At 44.7% G+C, this 16510-nt stretch overlaps 2 long non-coding RNA genes across 2 annotated transcripts; one reads left to right on the forward strand and one right to left on the reverse strand.

Annotated features, from left to right (window-relative positions):
• Positions 1-2640: 2640 nt before the first annotated feature.
• Positions 2641-11862, reverse strand: LOC139577744 (uncharacterized). The gene is made up of 3 exons (XR_011675377.1): positions 11503-11862; positions 3914-4044; positions 2641-3814 (listed from the first exon to the last, which is right to left on the reverse strand). It is a non-coding gene; the product is annotated as an uncharacterized lncRNA (long non-coding RNA).
• Positions 11863-12094: 232 nt separating this feature from the next.
• LOC139577753 (uncharacterized) lies at positions 12095-16510 on the forward strand. Its single transcript, XR_011675386.1, has 3 exons — positions 12095-15391; positions 15856-16046; positions 16193-16510. It is a non-coding gene; the product is annotated as an uncharacterized lncRNA (long non-coding RNA).

The following is a 16510-nucleotide window of genomic DNA, read 5'->3' on the forward strand; positions in this document are numbered from 1 at the left end:
CCAAGCATGCTTCCAAAGTTGTGGCAAAATGGCTTAAGGACAACAAAGTCAAGGTATTGGAGTGGCCATCACAAAGCTCTGACTTCAATCCTATAGATAATTTGTGGACAGAAGTGAAAAAATGTGTGCGAGCAAGGAGGCCTACAAACCTGACTCAGTTACACCAGCTCTGTCAGGAGGAATGGGCCAAAATTCAAAAGGCTACCTGAAACGTTGGACCCAAGTTAAACAATATAAAGGCAATGCTACCAAATACTAATTGAATGTATGTAAACTTCTGACCCACTGGGAATGTGATGAAATAAATAAAAGCTGAAATAAATCACTCTCTCTCCTATTATTCTGACATTTCACATTCTTAAAATAAAGTGGTTATATGTCAGGAATTGTGAAAAACTGAGTTTAAATGTATTTGGCTAAGGTGTATGTAAACTTCCGACTTCAACTGTAGTGTGTCCTGTAATATCACCTCTAACTTTCTACTGCTTGAGTTCACCTCTTATAGAATATTGGCTTAATGTTCCAGCACCTCAATATAAACAGTACCAGCACCCAAAATGAGTACTGATGAGGTCTCATGTTAGAGCAGGAGAAGGGGGGATGTGGTGTAGAAGCTAGAGGTCTGTTACCCAAGTCAACTCAACAGGCCTGATGCTATATGTCAGGGTCAGGCTGGGCTGGGACAAGAGAGGAACAGGTTACTGGTTATGATGACTTCACTGGTGAGTTGTCAGTAATGAAAAGATATTGAGTTGACTGCATGTTAGTCTGTCAGCCCTCTCTCCTTTAAAAAGGATAAAACGTTATACATGCAAAATAATCTACAAATGAATCTTGCAATGTGACCAGTCTCTTCCCTGAACAGATCACGTAATGATCAGTCTCTTCCCTGAACAGATCACGTAATGATCAGTCTCTTCCCTGAACAGATCACGTAATGACCAGTCTCTTCCCTGAACAGATCACGTAATGACCAGTCTCTTCCCTGAACAGATCACGTAATGATCAGTCTCTTCCCTGAACAGATCACGTAATGATCAGTCTCTTCCCTGAACAGATCACGTAATGACCAGATCACGTAATGACCAGTCTCTTCCCTGAACAGATCACGTAATGACCAGTCTCTTCCCTGAACAGATCACGTAATGACCAGTCTCTTCCCTGAACAGATCACATAATGATCAGTCTCTTCCCTGAACAGATCACATAATGACCAGTCTCTTCCCTGAACAGATCACGTAATGATCAGTCTCTTCCCTGAACAGATCACGTAATGACCAGTCTCTTCCCTGAACAGATCACGTAATGACCAGTCTCTTCCCTGAACAGATCACGTAATGACCAGTCTCTTCCCTGAACAGATCACGTAATGACCAGTCTCTTCCCTGAACAGATCACGTAATGACCAGTCTCTTCCCTGAACAGATCACGTAATGACCAGTCTCTTCCCTGAACAGATCACATAATGACCAGTCTCTTCCCTGAACAGATCACATAATGACCAATCTCTTCCCTGAACAGATCACATAATGACCAGTCTCTTCCCTGAACAGATCACATAATGATCAGTCTCTTCCCTGAACAGATCACATAATGACCAATCTCTTCCCTGAACAGATCACATAATGACCAGTCTCTTCCCTGAACAGATCACATAATGACCAGTCTCTTCCCTGAACAGATCACATAATGACCAATCTCTTCCCTGAACAGATCACATAATGACCAGTCTCTTCCCTGAACAGATCACATAATGACCAGTCTCTTCCCTGAACAGATCACATAATGATCAGTCTCTTCCCTGAACAGATCACATAATGATCAGTCTCTTCCCTGAACAGATCACATAATGACCAATCTCTTCCCTGAACAGATCACATAATGACCAGTCTCTTCCCTGAACAGATCACATAATGACCAGTCTCTTCCCTGAACAGATCACATAATGACCAGTCTCTTCCCTGAACAGATCACATAATGACCAATCTCTTCCCTGAACAGATCACATAATGACCAGTCTCTTCCCTGAACAGATCACATAATGACCAGTCTCTTCCCTGAACAGATCACATAATGATCAGTCTCTTCCCTGAACAGATCACATAATGATCAGTCTCTTCCCTGAACAGATCACATAATGACCAGTCTCTTCCCTGAACAGATCACATAATGATCAGTCTCTTCCCTGAACAGATCACATAATGACCAGTCTCTTCCCTGAACAGATCACGTAATGACCAGTCTCTTCCCCGAACAGATCACAGAATGATAAATGCAGTAACTACTATACAGTAACTATGACTAAACAATCACAATACAGTAACTATGACTAAACAATCACAATACAGTAACTAAACAATCACAATACTATGACTAAACAATCACAATACAGTAACTATGACTAAACAGTCACAATACAGTAACTATTGGTCACTATAATGTAATATATTCTAATATGAATTCCTTCTAGAATTGTGTCTGTTACTAATGATAAACCTTTAAACTGCACTCTTCCTCCCCATCTCTGTATGTTTCAGCTCCAGATGACAAAACCTACACAGTCCAAGGGTTGCAGGTCTGCCGACTTCCTTCTGGTCACACATTGTATTCAGAGAAATATCCAATCAACCAAAGACATTGTTTTAACTGTCAATGTACTTTATTGCAGATGTTTTCCTCAAATAAAATGGAGCGTAAAATAAACAAGTTATTACAATTTATTTACACTGGGTCTAATGTGTGTGTGTGTGAGAGGGAGGCATGTGAAGGGTTAAAGTTGATTTTGGGGGTCTTCTAAAGATCCCCACTATTGATTATGTTGTTATTCATTTGCTTACGTGCCATTGTACTTATGCTCACTGTATAGCTGAATATTGAGGCCTCTCTGTGTGTAGCGCTCTGCCAAAACCCGCAGCCCCGCGTCTGTGAGAAGAGGTGAGAAAAGGGACTGAGGGTGACAGATAGACAGCGTCTGAGAAGAGGTGAGAAAAGGGACTGAGGGTGACAGCGAGACAGACAGCGTCTGTTTTTCTCTGAAAAAAGGGCAGATTTACATACTGCTGAGACAGATTCTCAGAAACCTTGTGTTAAGAATAACTTGTATTTTAGCTGCACATGCAGGGTTTGACACCATAAGGGGTGATCTATATAAGAGGCTGTCTTTCTTTTGTTCACAACTCAGGAGAGACACCAGTTGTATGTTGATCTTTGACTTCTGTCTACGGCTGTCTTCTAATTATAATATCTTAATTTTATAAATTCACATTTTAAGTATTCCTTATTTGTTAAGTAAATAACGGAGACAGAAAAGTGGAACCAACACGTTGTCAACTTAGATAAAAAGCACGCATAATTTCCTCAACTGTAAACATTTAGCCATCGTCTTTTACAATATTATCAATCACCCTTTGATAGATATGGAGAGTAATTATGTAGATATTGAGAATAGATATGAAGGAGTAGATTTCTCCAATCCTCAAATAAAATGCAGCAAAACATTAAATAAACAAGTAATTACAACGTATTTACATTGTGGATAATGTGTGTTGTGTTTTATTTTCCCTGTCAGCCACCCATCTCTGCTTGGTCAGTCTGGATAGGCCCAGTGTCTTCTGGGTGAGGCTGTCAGCCACCCATCTCTGCTTGGTCAGTCTGGATAGGCCCAGTGTCTTCTGGGTGAGGCTGTCAGCCACCCATCTCTGCTTGGTCAGTCTGGATAGGCCCAGTGTCTTCTGGGTGAGGCTGTCAGCCACCCATCTCTGCTTGGTCAGTCTGGATAGGACCAGTGTCTTCTGGGTGAGGCTGTCAGGCAGATCTGAAAGAGACACTAAGTGACAGTAAGTATACAGGTCAACAACATGTCTGTGTACATCTGTTGGTGTGACTGAGCATATGCAGTATAATTCTGAATGACCTGTATCCATCTGGGTCTCCTCAAAGTGTCTCCCTTCACGGCCAGTGTAGTAGGAACTGGTGCAGCCGGTAAATGAAATAGCACAGCAGAGGAGTGCTGTGACTGCAGCTGAACTGCTGGAGGTGGCAGATCTGAAAGAGAGAGGCACCATTTTCTGACCTGACAATAATCCTAAACTAAACAGAGTGAATGAGTGTAAGGCCTAGATCCAATCAGATCAAGTGTTAACCGGTGATATCTGACACCACACAGCTGATGTTTTGGCCGGGTCAGAGGTGGAACTGTGTTGGATCTGTCCAATCAGTGAGCAGCAGCTCTTGATCAAAGTCACAAAACTACAGACGTAGTACAAACATTACAAGTTCAGAAGGAGAAAGTGTCATATAGAAATAATGACGCTCACATTCTAAATCATCAAACTAAATAAATCATGAGGATTTCTATCAGCCTAATGGAGGTGTAGATTACACCTCACATTCTAAATCATGAAACTAAACTGCACCCCATATCAACCAACTACTAGCTGGTCACAAGGCTACGTTGTTATCATTTAGTAATGTTGTACTGTAGCCTACTGCACCCCATATCAACCAACTACTAGCTGGTCACAAGGCTACGTTGTTATCATTTAGTAATGTTGTACTGTAACCTACTGCACCCCATATCAACCAACTAATAGCTGGTCACAAGGCTACGTTGTTATCATTTAGTAATGTTGTACTGTAACCTACTGCACCCCATATCAACCAACTAATAGCTGGTCACAAGGCTACGTTGTTATCATTTAGTAATGTTGTACTGTAGTCTACTGCACCCCATATCAACCAACTACTAGCTGGTCACAAGGCTACGTTGTTATCATTTAGTAATGTTGTACTGTAGCCTACTGCACCCCATATCAACCCACTACTAGCTGGTCACAAGGCTACGTTGTTATCATTTAGTAATGTTGTACTGTAGTCTACTGCACCCCATATCAACCAACTACTAGCTGGTCACAAGGCTACGTTGTTATCATTTAGTAATGTTGTACTGTAGCCTACTACACCCCATCAATAATCCAAGATGGCGTAGCAGTCGGACGTGTCTTTGTCCTTGTCCTGTCCCGTGTAAATAGTCTTCGTATTTTTCGTATACATTTCGTATATATTTTAATTTCACTTTCCATCTAGGAACTGAATATACATTCCTACATTCCGCCTCACCCAATGTGGTACGGACCTGCTATTTTTTTATACTTTAGAACCGTAACCCCAATCAGAAGCTAGCCAGATAACTAGCTACTAGCTAGTAGTCAGTTAGCCACTGTTGCGGTCTTCACCCTCAACTCGGACACAGCCAGCTTCAATACCGGGCCAATACCTGCCAGTCTGCAAGCGCGATATCAACCCAGAGCATATAGGACTGCTTTTTCTCTACCACATCACCGGATTCCTGACGCAAGCTCTGGACAATTACACCGTATCATCACAGCTAGCTAGCTGCAACCGAGTGGCTACTACTGGCTAACACCTCTGTCCCGAAGCAAGCACCAGTTAGCCTTGAGCTAGCCTCGAGCTAGGCCCATCTGCCGGCTAGCTGAAGAGGTCTACCAGCGAATTCTTGGGCTACAATACCAGCTACAAGCTAATTTAGCCATTTTTTTGCCGCTGCTAGTAGCTTTTACCTTCTGCACAGACACCAGCCCTGTTATTAGCCTGGATATTACTCACCAATTTACCAGCATCGGACTGTCTCTCGACAACAACGCCGGATTCCTGCCGTAATCCCTGAGCCACTGCTTCTGATCCTCACAGCTAGCTTGCGGCTAGCGCAGCTAGCGCCACTGCCACGAAGCTAGCACCAGTTAGCAAACACAATTCTACAATTCACAACCTCTCTTTCGCCATCGCCATCTGGCTTGGATTCTCTGTCGACACGACCACGTCTGAGCAGACCCCCTCCGTCTGAGCAGACCACCCCCCGGGCTACTAACTTTAAACGCCGCGTGCTAGCTTAGTGGAGGCCTCCCTGCTCCATCTACGGCTGCCCCCTGGACACTATGATCACGTGGCTACATAGCTGATGCATGCTTGACTGTCCATTAATTCACGGTACTCCATTCTGTTTATTTGTGTTTTATCTGTCGGCTCTGTGCTTTAACTCAGGATCTGTGTGTAGTTAATCCGACCCTCTCTGCCTAGTCGTCGCCATTTTTACCTGTTGTTGCTGTGTTAGACTAGCACCCTGTTATTGCTGCTGTTATCTTACCTGTTGTTTTAGCTAGCTCTCCCAATCAAGACCTGCAATCACTTTATGCCTTATTGTATGTCTCTCTCAAATATCAATATGCCTTGCATACTGTTGTTCAGGCTAGTTATCATTATCATTGTTTTGGTTTGCAATGGACCCTGTAGTTCCACTCTCCGTACCTCTGACACCTCCTTTGTCCCACCCCCCACACATGCGGTGACCTCGCCCATTGAGACCAGCATGTCCAGAGATACAACCTCTCTTATCATCACCCAGTGCCTGGGCTTGCCTCCGCTGTACCCGCGCCCCACCATACCCCTGTCTGCACATTATGCCCAGAATCTATTCTACCACGCCCATAAATCTGCTCCTTTTATTCTTTGTCCCCAACGCTCTAGGCGACCAGTTTTGATAGCCTTTAGCCGCACCCTCATCCTACTACTCCTCTGTTCCTCGGGTGATGTGGAGGTAAACCCAGGCCCTGCATGTCCCCAGTCACCCTCATTTGTTGACTTCTGTGATCGAAAAAGCCTTGGCCTCATGCATGTCAACATCAGAAGCCTCCTCCCTAAGTTTGCCTTACTCACCGCTTTAGCACACTCTGCCAACCCTGATGTCCTGGCCGTGTCCGAATCCTGGCTTAGGAAGGCCACCAAAAATTCTGAGATTTCCATACCCAACTATAACACTTTCCGTCAAGATAGAACTGCCAAAGGGGGAGGAGTTGCAATCTACTGCAGAGATAGCCTGCAAAGTTCTGTCATACTTTCCAGGTCTATGCCCAAACAGTTCGAACTTCTAATTTTAAAAATTAATCTCTCCAGAAATAAGTCTCTCACTGTTGCCGCCTGCTACCGACCCCCCTCAGCTCCCAGCTGTGCCCTGGACACCATCTGTGAATTGATCGCTCCCCATCTAGCTTCAGAGTTTGTTCTGTTAGGTGACCTAAACTGGGATATGCTTAACACCCCGGCAGTCCTACAATCCAAGCTTGATGCCCTCAATCTCACACAAATCATCAAGGAACCCACCAGGTACAACCCTAAATCCGTAAACATGGGCACCCTAATAGACATTATCCTGACCAACCTGCCCTCCAAATACACCTCTGCTGTCTTCAATCAAGATCTCAGCGATCACTGCCTCATTGCCTGTATCCGCCACGGGTCCGCGGTCAAACGACCACCCCTCATCACTGTCAAACGCTCCCTAAAACACTTCTGCGAGCAGGCCTTTCTAATCGACCTGGCCCGGGTACCCTGGAAGGATATTGACCTCATCCCGTCAGTTGAGGATGCCTGGTCATTCTTTAAATGTTACTTCCTCACCATATTAGACAAGCATGCTCCGTTCAAAAAATGCAGAACCAAGAACAGATATAGCCCTTGGTTCACTCCAGACCTGACTGCCCTCGACCAGCACAAAAACATCCTGTGGTGAACTGCAATAGCATCGAAGAGCCCCCGCGATATGCAACTGTTCAGGGAAGTCAGGAACCAATATACGCAGTCAGTCAGGAAAGCAAAGGCCAGCTTTTTCAAGCAGAAATTTGCATCCTGTAGCTCTAACTCCAAAAAGTTCTGGGATACTGTAAAGTCCATGGAGAACAAGAGCACCTCCTCCCAGCTGCCCACTGCACTGAGGCTAGGTAACACGGTCACCACCGATAAATCCGTGATAATCGAAGACTTCAACAAGCATTTCTCAATGGCTGGCCATGCCTTCCTCCTGGCGACTCCAACCTTGGCCAACAGCCCCGCCCCCCCCGCTGCTACTCACCCAAGCCTCCCCAGCTTCTCCTTTACCCAAATCCAGATAGCAGATGTTCTGAAAGAGCTGGAAAACCTGGACCCATACAAATCAGCTGGGCTTGACAATCTGGACCCCCTATTTCTGAAACTGTCCGCCGCCATTGTCGCACCCCCTATCACCAGCCTGTTCAACCTCTCCTTCGTATCATCTGAGATCCCCAAGGATTGGAAAGCTGCCGCGGTCATCCCCCTCTTCAAAGGGGGAGACACCCTGGACCCAAACTGTTACAGACCTATATCCATCCTGCCCTGCCTATCTAAGGTCTTCAAAAGCCAAGTCAACAAACAGATCACTGACCATCTCGAATCCCACCGTACCTTCTCCGCTGTGCAATCCGGTTTCCGAGCCGGTCATGGGTGCACCTCAGCCACGCTCAAGGTACTAAACGATATCATAACCGCCATCGATAAAAGACATTACTGTGCAGCCGTCTTCATCGACCTGGCCAAGGCTTTCGACTCTGTCAATCACCATATTCTTATCGGCAGACTCAGTAGCCTCGGTTTTTCTAATGACTGCCTTGCCTGGTTCACCAACTACTTTGCAGACAGAGTTCAGTGTGTCAAATCGGAGGGCATGTTGTCCGGTCCTCTGGCAGTCTCTATGGGGGTACCACAGGGTTCAATTCTCGGGCCGACTCTTTTCTCTGTATACATCAATGATGTTGCTCTTGCTGCGGGCGATTCCCTGATCCACCTCTACGCAGACGACACCATTCTATATACTTCCGGCCCTTCCTTGGACACTGTGCTATCTAACCTCCAAACGAGCTTCAATGCCATACAACACTCCTTCCGTGGCCTCCAACTGCTCTTAAACGCTAGTAAAACCAAATGCATGCTTTTCAACCGTTCGCTGCCTGCACCCGCACGCCCGACTAGCATCACCACCCTGGACGGTTCCGACCTAGAATATGTGGACATCTATAAGTACCTAGGTGTCTGGCTAGACTGCAAACTCTCCTTCCAGACTCATATCAAACATCTCCAATCCAAAATCAAAGCAAGAATCGGCTTTCTATTCCGCAACAAAGCCTCCTTCACTCACGCCGCCAAACTTACCCTAGTAAAACTGACTATCCTACCGATCCTCGACTTCGGCGATGTCATCTACAAAATAGCTTCCAATACTCTACTCAGCAAACTGGATGCAGTTTATCACAGTGCCATTCGTTTTGTTACTAAAGCACCTTATACGACCCACCACTGCGACCTGTATGCCCTAGTCGGCTGGCCCTCGCTACATGTTCGTCGTCAGACCCACTGGCTCCAGGTCATCTACAAGGCTATGCTAGGTAAAGTGCCGCCTTATCTCAGTTCACTGGTCACGATGGCTACACCCACCCGCAACACGCGCTCCAGCAGGTGTATCTCACTGATCATCCCTAAAGCCAAAACCTCATTTGGACGCCTTTCCTTCCAGTTCTCTGCTGCCTGCGACTGGAACGAATTGCAAAAATCTCTGAAGTTGGAGACTTTTATCTCCCTCAACAACTTTAAAAATCTGCTATCCGAGCAGCTAACCGATCGCTGCAGCTGTACATAGTCCATCTGTAAACTACCCACCCAATTTACCTACCTCACCCCCCATACTGCTTTTATTTATTTACTTTTCTGCTCTTTTGCACACCAGTATCTCTTCTTGCACATGATCATCTGATGATTTATCACTCCAGTGTTAATCTGCTAAATTGTAATTATTCGATTTATTGCCTACCTCATGCCTTTTGCACACATTGTATATAGATTCTCTTTTTTTCTACCATGTTATTGACTTGTTTATTGTTTACTCCATGTGTAACTCTGTGTTGTCTGTTCACACTGCTATGCTTTATCTTGGCCAGGTCGCAGTTGCAAATGAGAACTTGTTCTCAACTAGCCTACCTGGTTAAATAAAGGTGAAAAAAAATAAAAAATAAAAATAAATATCAACCAACTACTAGCTGGTCACAAGGCTACGTTGTTATCATTTAGTAATGTTGTACTGTAGTCTACTGCACCCCATATCAACCAACTACTAGCTGGTCACAAGGCTACGTTGTTATCATTTAGTAATGTTGTACTGTAGCCTACTGCACCCCATATCAACCCACTACTAGCTGGTCACAAGGCTACGTTGTTATCATTTAGTAATGTTGTACTGTAACCTACTGCACCCCATATCAACCAACTACTAGCTGGTCACAAGGCTACGTTGTTATCATTTAGTAATGTTGTACTGTAGTCTACTACACCCCATATCAACCAACTACTAGCTGGTCACAAGGCTACGTTGTTATCATTTAGTAATGTTGTACTGTAGCCTACTGCACCCCATATCAACCCACTACTAGCTGGTCACAAGGCTACGTTGTTATCATTTAGTAATGTTGTACTGTAACCTACTGCACCCCATATCAACCAACTACTAGCTGGTCACAAGGCTACGTTGTTATCATTTAGTAATGTTGTACTGTAACCTACTGCACCCCATATCAACCAACTACTAGCTGGTCACAAGGCTACGTTGTTATTATTTAGTAATGTTGTACTGTAGCCTACTGCACCCCATATCAACCAACTACTAGCTGGTCACAAGGCTACGTTGTTATCATTTAGTAATGTTGTACTGTAACCTACTGCACCCCATATCAACCAACTACTAGCTGGTCACAAGGCTACGTTGTTATTATTTAGTAATGTTGTACTGTAGCCTACTGCACCCCATATCAACCAACTACTAGCTGGTCACAAGGCTACGTTGTTATCATTTAGTAATGTTGTACTGTAGTCTACTGCACCCCATATCAACCAACTACTAGCTGGTCACAAGGCTACGTTGTTATCATTTAGTAATGTTGTACTGTAGCCTACTGCACCCCATATCAACCAACTACTAGCTGGTCACAAGGCTACGTTGTTATCATTTAGTAATGTTGTACTGTAGTCTACTGCACCCCATATCAACCAACTACTAGCTGGTCACAAGGCTACGTTGTTATCATTTAGTAATGTTGTACTGTAGTCTACTGCACCCCATATCAACCAACTACTAGCTGGTCACAAGGCTACGTTGTTATCATTTAGTAATGTTGTACTGTAGTCTACTGCACCCCATATCAACCAACTACTAGCTGGTCACAAGGCTACGTTGTTATCATTTAGTAATGTTGTACTGTAGTCTACTGCACCCCATATCAACCCACTACTAGCTGGTCACAAGGCTACGTTGTTATCATTTAGTAATGTTGTACTGTAGCCTACTGCACCCCATATCAACCAACTACTAGCTGGTCACAAGGCTACGTTGTTATCATTTAGTAATGTTGTACTGTAGTCTACTACACCCCATATCAACTAGTAGTGACAAGGCTATATTTTTGTCATTCAGTAATACTGTAACGTTACTGTACATCACATTATCCACCTAGCTAGCTAGTGATAGCTTAGCTAGCGCCAAAGAAACAAACAATGAATGACAACAGGCTGTTTAACAATATATATCTACCTGATTGCATGTAAAACAACTTTACAGGTGATTAAAGTTTGAAAGCAAAGTTGACTTACCAGTATGCTGCTCTCTCGGGAACTAGAGCGAGGCATCCAGATATGAGGTTAGCTAGCGCCGTTAGCATTAGCTAGCTAGCAGCGCCAGCATGTTAGCTATGAAAGTATCCATCCAGCAACAATGTCGAGGTCACAAACGAAAGGAACTATGTTAAGCCATGCTGACTTCGTAAGACATGTCAACTCGGACTGAAATAATAAACAGGCTGAACGTACATTTCTATGTCTAACTAGATAACTTTAGCTTGTCATTCCTGTTTACAGAGTGTACGACCCTCCACATTGAGAAGCGCCACTGTGTCAACATTATAGAATTATATTACATCCGGGTTGGTTTACAAACCCCACTGACAATGCATGGGACACTGTTTAGTGCCGTTTAGCAAAAGAATAATCAACTGCGAAAAATATATATGTAAACTCTCTTGGTAAATAGTGTGGTCTGTAGCTTATCATGATACTCTACCTCAAGCGAGCAAAACATTGGGACTTCCTTAGATTTTGTGCACCAGCTGTTGTTTACAAATATGCATCGGCCACCACCCCTTGTTTTACCAGAGGCAGCTGTTCTATCCTGCCGAAAAAACGTAAAACCCGCCAGCTGTATGTTAATCATGTCGTCGTTCAACCACGACTCGGTGAAACATAAGATATTACAGTTTTTAATGTCCCGTTGGTAGGATATACATGCTCATAGTTTGTCTATTTTATTATCGATTGATTGTAAGTTGGCTAGTAGGACCGATGGTAAAGGTAGATTACCATCTCGGCGACGGATCCTTACAAGGCACCCGGACTGTTGTCCACGATACCGCCGACTTTTCCTCCGGCCACTGACGGGGATGAGGGCTTTGCCGGGTGTCTGGAGTAAATCCTTCCCTTCCGACTCGTTGAAGAAGAAGAATTCCTCCAGTACGGGGTGAGTAATCGCTGCTCTGATATCAAGAAGCTATTTTCGATCATAAGACACGGTGGCAGAAACATTATGTACAAAATAAGTTATAAATAACATGAAAAAAACATACAGAATAGCACAATTGGTTACGGGATGGTAAAACGGCGGCCATCTCCTTCAGCCCCATTAGTCAATCATAATTAGACATCCAACCCCTAGGGGGCAGCAGGAGACAGGTGTCTGGAGTACCAGCATGGTTTAACGGCTCTGGTAAAGTTTAACCTAAGGACTTGGGTAGTGGTGCACTTTATAGGGAATAGGGTGCCATTTGGGGCGTATTCTATGGGAAAATCACAATTGCATTTCCTTGATTACTCGAGTCCTCTCTCCTCGCCTCCTACTCAAAACCCAATGGAGGCAAGGAGAGGACACAATGATTTGAGGAAATGCAATCTAACTAGCTGAGGATGATGAAATACTGTACTAGGCCTGGGTAATATGAGGGTGATAATATTTCATGTTTCATACTCCCATCAAACTACAATGAAGTCTGTAGGCTCCATCGGGAACGTTCCCTTAGATACATGTAACCCTCTCTTCTGAGGGACCTGAGTTCCTATCAGTGTGGACCTAGTATCTAGGTGTGTGGCAGTACTATTAGACTAGGTGGTCTGTAAGTAGTCAACATGTTAAGGTTAATGTGTGTAAACATAATGTCTGACCAATCGGAATCCATGTTTCAAGATTGTTTTGGTCACGTGGACTGGGAAATGTTCCGTAAAGCCTCAGACAATAACATCGATGTATACGCTGACTCGGTGAGTGAGTTTATTAGAAAGTGCATTGGAGATGTTGTACCCACTGTGACTATTAAAACCTAACCTAACCAAAAACCATTCATGCAAAACTGAATGCGCGAACCACCACATTCAACCATGGAAAGAGGTCGGGGAATATGGATGAATATAGACAGTGTAATTATTCCCTCCGCAAGGCAATCAAACAAGCGAAATGTCGGTATAGGGACAAAATGAAGTCGCAATTCAACAGCCCAGACACGAGACGTATGTGGCAGGGTCTACAGGCCATCACGGATTACAAAAAGAAAACCCATCACGTCAGACACCGACATCTTGCCACCAGACAAGCTAAACACCTTCTTTGCCCGCTTTGAGGATAATACAATGCCACCGAAGTGGCCCGCTACCAAGGACTGCGGGCCCCGCCTCTCCTTCTCCATGGCCGACGTGAGAAAGACATTTAAACGTGTTAACCCTCGCAAGGCTGCTGGCCCAGACGGCATCCCTAGCCGCGTCCTCAGAGCATGCACAAACCAGCTGGCTGGTGTGTTTATGGACATATTCAATCTCTCCCTATCCCCTCCCTTCTCCCCACATGCTTCAAGATGGCCACCATTGTTCTTGTTCCCAAGAAAGCTAAGGTAACTGAACTAAATGACTATCGCCCCGTAGCACTCACTTCTGTCATCATGAAGTGCTTTGAGAAACTAGTTAAGGATCATATCACCTCCATCTTACCTGCCACCCTAGACCCACTTCAGTTTGCATATCGCCCCAACAGGTCCACAGACGATGCAATCGCCATCACACTGCACACTGCCCTATCCCATCTGGACAAGCCGAATACTCATGTAAGAATGCTGTTCATTGACTACAGCTCAGCATTCAACACCATAGTACCCTCCAAGCTCATCATGAAGTTTAAGGCCCTGGTCTCAACCCCGCCCTGTGCAATTGGGTCCTGGACTTTCTGACGGGCCGCCCCCAGGTGGTGAAGGTAGGATACAACATCTCCACTTCGCTGATCCTCAACACTGTGGCCCGACCGCAAGGCACTACAGAGGGTAGTGCGTACGGCCCAGTACATCACCGGGGCCAAACTTCCTGCCATCCAGGACCTCTATACCAGGCGGTGTCAGAGGAAGGCCCTACAAATTGTAAAAGACACCAGTCACCCTAGTCATAGACTGTTCTCTCTTCTACCGCACGGCAAGTGGTACCGGATCACCAAATCTAGGACCAAAAGGCTCCTTATCAGCTTTTACCCCCAAACCATCAGACTCCTGAACATCTGATCAAATGACCACCAGACCCCTCTTTTACACTGCTGCTACTCTCTGTTTACTATCTATACATAGTCACTTTAACTCTACCTACATATTACCTCAATTACCTGGATTAACCGGTGCCCCCTCACATTGACTCTGTAACGGAACCCCAATATAGCCTCACTATTGTTATTTTACTGCTGCTGTTTAATTATTTATTACTGAAAAAATATATATGTTTACTGAACACATTTTTTCTTAAAACTTCTTCAAGCTTGTAAGTAAGAATTTCACTGTAAGGTCCACACCTGTTGTATTCAGCATTTCACTGTGAGGTCCACACCTGTTGTATTCAGCATTTCACTGTAAGGTCCACACCTGTTGTATTCAGCATTTCACTGTGAGGTCTACACCTGTTGTATTCAGCATTTCACTGTGAGGTCCACACCTGTTGTATTCAGCATTTCACTGTGAGGTCTACACCTGTTGTATTCAGCATTTCACTGTAAGGTCCACACCTGTTGTATTCAGCATTTCACTGTGAGGTCTACACCTGTTGTATTCAGCATTTCACTGTGAGGTCTACACCTGTTGTATTCAGCATTTCACTGTGAGGTCTACACCTGTTGTATTCAGCATTTCACTGTGAGGTCCACACCTGTTGTATTCAGCATTTCACTGTTGTATTCGGCGCATGTGACAAATACAATTTGAGTATCCTCTAACCAGATTGGTCCATGACAGACATTTGACCTCTAACCCTTGGTATCCTCTCTCCCCATTGGTCCAGGTGAGAAGAGCGTCTGCTAAATGACTTAAATGTTAAATGTAAATGTAAGAAGAGGTCATTGGGGCGGGACTACCACCCTCTGTGTCTGAAGTGTCAACAGTGTCAGAGACAGTTGACCCCAGGACAACATGCTGAGGTATGGAGAGAGAGGGAGGGAGGGAGGGAGGGAAGAGGAGGAGGGAGAGAAGGGGGAGGGAGGAATGGGAGCTGAGAGGGAGGGGAGTATAGCAGAGGGGGGAGGGGGGAGAAGGGAGAGATGGAAGGGAAGGGGGAGAGAGAGTGAGTCAGGGAGAGAAGGGTAGGGGAGAGAGGGAAGGGAAGGTTGAGTGAGGGGGGAGAGAAAGATAGTATCAACAGTGTCAGAGACAGCTGACCCCAGGACAACATGCTGAGGTATGAAGACAGGGAGGGGGAGGGTGGGGAAGGAGAGAGGGAGGGAGGTGGGGTGCAGAAGGAAGGTCTGTCTATCTATCTATCTATTATTCTATAACCCTACTACACTAACTGTTACATGTCTATCTGTCTTTCTGTATGTCTGTCTGTCTATCTATAGGTGTGTATCTATGTATCTCATGAACTAAGATGTTTTCTGTGTTTCAGCATGATGAGAAACCCTACTACACTAACTGTTACATGTAGATGTTGGGTACCAGAGGTAGATACTGCTTGGTGATGAGTAACCCTACTGCACTAACTGTTACATGTAGATGTTTGGTACCAGAGGTAGATACTGCTTGGTGATGAGAAACCCTACTGCTCGAACTGTTACATGAAGAGGTTTGGTCCCAGAGGTAGATGCTGCTTGGTGATGAGTAACCCTACTACACTAACTGTTACATGACTTGGTCAAAAGTAGTACACTAAATAGGGAATAGTGTGTGTCTTAGGATGGTATGTACAGCAAATAACCTCTCTCTCGCTCTCCTCTCTCTCTCAGCAGGTAACAGGAGACTGATGTCAAACTGTCACAGCTCAGCCTCCTCGTCCTAGGAACCAATCTAACCAACCAAAATACAACCTAATGAGAACTAACAGGCTATCAACAAGGATCTATGTTCAACAAAACTGACATTCAGCCAACAAGCCAACGACCAACCAACTAGACCCAACATTCAGCCAACCAACCTTTGACCAATCAAGAAATACTCTGAAAGTCCCCCTCTTTCAGTCAATCATAAAACAACTACCTGGACCACAACGTTGTGTTCAATGGAGACAACGGTTGTTCTTCAATAAAACAGAAGCTTCTACAGTC

This window comes from Salvelinus alpinus, chromosome 6 (genome assembly GCF_045679555.1).
Source record: "Salvelinus alpinus chromosome 6, SLU_Salpinus.1, whole genome shotgun sequence".
NCBI classification, from domain to species: domain Eukaryota; kingdom Metazoa; phylum Chordata; class Actinopteri; order Salmoniformes; family Salmonidae; genus Salvelinus; species Salvelinus alpinus.